The sequence below is a fragment of the Ceratotherium simum genome, chromosome 37 (genome assembly GCF_057802395.1).
Source record: "Ceratotherium simum simum isolate JZ-2026a chromosome 37, ASM5780239v1, whole genome shotgun sequence".
NCBI lineage: Eukaryota > Metazoa > Chordata > Mammalia > Perissodactyla > Rhinocerotidae > Ceratotherium > Ceratotherium simum.
The window spans coordinates 22,358,659-22,363,807 of NC_141936.1; positions in this window are offsets into that span (position 1 = coordinate 22,358,659).

Here is a 5,149-nt window from a genome sequence, read left to right on the forward strand (position 1 = left end):
GGGCACTGATGAGAGGGGGGACAGGAGGAATAACATGCAGGAAGACCACGCTGGTCCAGGTCAGGCCACACAGCACCACCCGCCCCGGGACCGTCTCCCAGCCTCTCCATTGGCCAGCTGCTCACCCTCCATTCTGCCTGGAGGGGTGTGAACCAGGGTTCTCCTCCCCGCTGCTCCCCCTCCAGGGCCCACTCCACCGTGCTCCTCTACTTGCCTTGCATCTCCTCCCTACCCTACAACCCTCATCTGCGAACTCCCTGCTCACCTACAAGTCATTTAGGATCCTGGCTCCCGGCTGCTCCTCCCCTGGTCCCGCCCCCAGCTGCCCAGTTCAGTGGTCACTGGGACAACCCACACAGCACTCAGTGATCACACATCCACCCAGGGTCCTTGTGATCCAGCAGAACTGGGCTAGTGCCTGGAGACAGCTGGTCTCCCACCCCCACCCCAGCAGTGTCGGGGCTGGTCCAAGGCCATGCTTTCAGAAACATTGCTCTATTACACCCTCAATTCCACCAGTCTCATCTCCATCTGCTGAAGCCACACTCTGAGCCTTTGTACCCTAAGGGTTCCACATGGAAAATCTGAAAACCCCCCTCTCCTACTCCAATCACAGTCTACTGTTACAGTGAGAGAAATGGGGTGAGGGAGCTACTCGTCGGCATTTTACTTAGTGGAAAATGAGGGTCTTTGGTCTCCCTCATTCTACTTTTCCATCCATCAATGTTCTCTGGCTCTGCTTCCTTCCCTAAGGAGACTGGAACCCACGGTTCCACTGTTAGCTTCTACTTGCGTGGGTCTCGTCTGCCCTGGATAAACCTCACCAGCCAATATTGTCCCTCCTGCAGGGCCCTGCTGAGCCCCGCCGGAGAAAGTTCCACCATCGTGTGGGCTGATGTCACCACAGAATCCTCAGGCTCCAAATCCTGCCTGGAGAAGCTACCGGGGCCCCAACCGAGTAGTTTCTCTCCCACATTCACCTCATGTCTACAGCACACTGTCAGGCTTCTCCCCACACTGCCTTCTCCCCGTCAGAGAAAACCAAGATCCGCCTGGGAGACCATCCTATCTTCCTATCCCAAACCCTACAGAGTGAGCCACAAAGCCGCCGTCGAGCTCTCCTTCCTTCCCGGATTCAGTCCTCCTCTGTTCCCAAGGAAATCCCCCGTCCTTTGCTCTCCCCACCGGCTGCTCCCCCCCTCCTCCATCAACCATCCCCTCTCCCACAGTATGGTTGACGGAGGAGGCGGGAGAAGGGGATGGATGTGAAGAATATCTTGTAGATAGAACCAATGAGACTTGATCACGAACTGGATGTCAGGATGAGGATGGGGAAAGTCAAGAACGTCTTCTCACCCAGTGACCCCCAAGCAACTCACATTGAACTCATCTTGTAAACTCAGGTACCCTGCCTGTCTGATTTTATCTTATGTCTTATAAAGGACACGTTCAACAACAAGAACAAAATTGGAACCCATCATCTTCCCCCTAAACTCTCCCCTCTTCATCTCGCTTCTCCTTCTCCTCCTCCCCGTATTCCTCCTCCTCTCTTTGCTATCTTGGAGAAGGGCACCACCTCCACCCGGTTGCCCAAGCCTGACCCCTAGGCGTCAATCTCGACTCCTCATTTACCCGCTATGTTCAATAAGTCCCCAAGTCCCAGGAATAAGCTACCTTATTGACAAATCTCAAATCTGACCCTTCTCTCCTCCTGCCCCGCCTAATTCAGATCATACTCTCTTCTCCCGGATCACTGCAATTTCCTCCTGCTGGGACCTTCCACCTGCTGCTCCGCGTCCTCCATGCTGGACACCTCAGTTGGAGTCGACTTTCTAAAACCCAGATCAGTCATGCCCATCCTCTGCCTCAATTCATTCCTTGGCTCTTGAGAGTTATCTGTGCAAAGTTGAAATCCTTCAGCAAGACACCCAACGTCCTTCCTGACGAGCTCTGTCTGGCCTCCTCTTCAGCCACTCGTCTGCCTGAACCCTCCCTTCCCCACAGGAAGCCTCAACCATGGGCAGAGCTCCACGTTCATTGTGTAGTTCACATCTGTTTGAATCCCGCCACACCACACACACACACACACACACACACCACTCCTTTCCCTGAATTCCTGCTTCCTCCTTACAACTCTGTCTTTGCACCCTCTCTGAGACATAGATGTTCCTCCTCCTAATGCACCTGGGCACAGCTCCATCACTCCCATGGTGATTGTGGAGTCACATGGCTGATTTCCTCCACTAGAGTGTCAGCCCTTCAGAACAGGAACCATAATGTCTCTCATCTTCACATCTAAAACCCTAACGCTGAGCCTAGGATACAGTCCCAGCTCCATGTAGGCAGCACTTTTACTATATGTCGGAAATGATTTTATATTCCCAAAGCAATCCTTTGAGATTCAAATTGTCCCAATATTTAAAGATGAAATAAATGTGGTTCGGAGGTTAGAAATGTGTCCAAAGTCACAAAAGTCATAAGTAGTAGAGTCCAAGTTCTGTGCAAAGGCTGCCTCACCTCCACGCCCATACTCTCAAGCACCGCGTCATATGTAGCTCGTATTCAGGACTCATCTGTGAGATGCCACCACGGCAGTGATTCTCCAAATTCAGAGGGCATCACAACAGGCCAGCTTCCTGGGCAGCAGCCTGTGCAGTCACACAGGGCCCTGTGCCCAGCTTAATCCTCTGTTGTCGCTGTCTTGAAATTCTTAACAATTTCTGAACGAGGGGCCTGAATTGGCATTTTGCCCTGAATCCTACAAATTAGGTCACCTAGAAATTAGATGATTGTACAAATTAGAATTACCCCGGAGGCATGTTTCAATGCATATTCCCAGGTCCCTATCCAAGCCTCTAGTGCAGTAATGAGTCTGTGATTCCTCCAAGTTTAACAAGCGGTCCCCAACTGACTCATTCTGGACACCGGGGACCACCTCTTAAGCAAAAGGACTCTCGGAGACCCAGTGTACACTCAGCTGCAGTTCTCGTGTGGCCACACAGTGGCAGTATAGCCCCAGTGTTGGTCCACTGCCGGGCTTAAAGAGGCAGTTTAGTTCCAGGAGGTGGGGGATCAGCGTGACATCACCATCCCTGCCCAGCCAACCATCTTCCCACATGGGTGCAATTAGGCGCTCCCACAGCAAAGGTTTCTGGGTCATGCTGTACATCAGTTAGTGTGGTTCCTGCAGCTAGAGCCACAGCAGAGGTGCTACTCACATACCCATAAAATCCATCTCTTCAGAGGTTTTAGAGGCTGTGGGCAAGTGACATGAAAATGGGCAGGGAGATTGTGGTATCCACGGGGGCACTCTGCAAAACAAATATTACAGAAGGGATCCGAGTGAGTTGGCAACCTTGGGGCACGGGGGCTAACCCCAGCCATGGCCCCATGGTAATCCCTTCCATTTTATACAGTCCTACAGCTCTCAAAGCACCTTCACAACCATCGTCTCACATTGAGACCACCCTGTCATTTGAGGGTGAAATCATCCCCATTAGAAGACAAGGAAAACTGAGGCTCAGAGCAGGCGAGTGACACGGCTCCAGGGCAATGGAATAATAAGTGGTGGGTCAGGTCTCCAACCCAAGTGTCCTGACTCCAGCCTTCTTCGCCTCCCTGGCTCTGCATTAGAATCACCTGGGAACTTTTGTTTACAGTGTCCTGCCTGGGCTCCACCCCAGACCGACCAGGTCAGAATCTCTGATGGTGGGGCCTCGGCCCCTGCCCATTCAAGCGTTAGCCGGCACGGGCTGCCCACCCCCACCCCGACTCCCCAGGACAGCTCCTACAGCTGAGGGCCGAGAGAGGGGTGGCGCCCATCAGTGGATGAAAGGAACTCAGCCCCGGCAGGGACCGCTGGCCCAGGGCGCAGGTCCCCCGGCGCCCGCGCTCCCGGCTCTCTGCAAGCGCCGCCCCTCCCGCCCGCAGGGGGCGGTGTAACTCCGGCGGAGCCGCATCCACGCTGGGAGTCGGGGCCCCAGCCCTGGGCCCTGGAGGTCGGGCACCTGGGGACCTTTTCCTCATCTGCGAAGTGCAGCTAATAATCGTCCCTCCTATACTTACTGGATTAACTGAATCAACGTCCTTCCGGGGCGGCCAGCCCCCGGCTGAGTGACCCGGTGTCCCGCCCGCCTTGGCCTGTGCAGCCAGCACTCTGGCCTGGAGTCTGCCTGCTTTAGGGGACCTGGTTTTCTCCTACTCCAGCGAGAGAAGCTCGCCTCACCCGGGAAAGGCCCCAGGTGTCCCTCTGCCTCCCCTGAGTTGCTAGAAGGAAGGTCGGGAGGGAGGGGGATCCTGTCCCTCTGGGGCAGGAGGGGTCGGACTCCAGACGCAGAAGAGGGGATAACATGAAAGTGGGGGCTCGGTGCCGTGTGCTGGGAGGGGAAGGGGGTGGACCATGGGCCCTAAAACAGTGTGCACGCCTTCCGCTGTGGCCCACTGCAGTCGGGGAGCCCCTGGAATTCGCCAAGGGTCGAGAGGCCGACGGAAAACAGGGTGGAGCCCTCGCATAGAATTTAGCTTCAGAAATAGGGCGCGTCTGTGCCAGGGTTTCCATGTCCCTTTGTTAACATTTGCTGCTCTGGAGCCAAACAATGCCTTGGGCCCCTCAGAGGGCAGAGCCTGAACTCTCAGAGGTGACATCTGTGAATACGTGACCCACAAGGCCCCACCCCCTTTCCTTGGGGGCTGAATTGACGGCCCCCCCCCATTACGAGCTCTCCTTAGTTCAGGAGTCAGAGGACCCCAATTCCAATGTTTCCCGGTTCCCTTTCTCCCTTTGCAGTGTCATCTGAAGGTTGGAAAGAGGAAGACAGACACAGGCTCCACCTCTCCTCCCCCAGTGCCCACAGAGCTGGGGGCAGGATGCGGGCCAGAGCCTCAGCTGGCTACCAGGCAGGAGACACCAGATTCCTGGGGCTGCACCCGGATTCAGGACTCCGAGTTTCTATAAGCCAACGCTATAAGCCAACACCGTTGGAGGGAGGCCCCTTCCTCCTGCCCCGGGCTTCTCATTCCCGTGTTACAAGTGGGAAACCGAGGCCTTTCCCATTTCCCCAGAGGTCGCGGGCAGAGCCGGATGAAGGCTAGGTGGCTTCCAACCTGGGGCCTCTTTCCCAGGGGTCCCCAAAGACTCAGACACAAGACA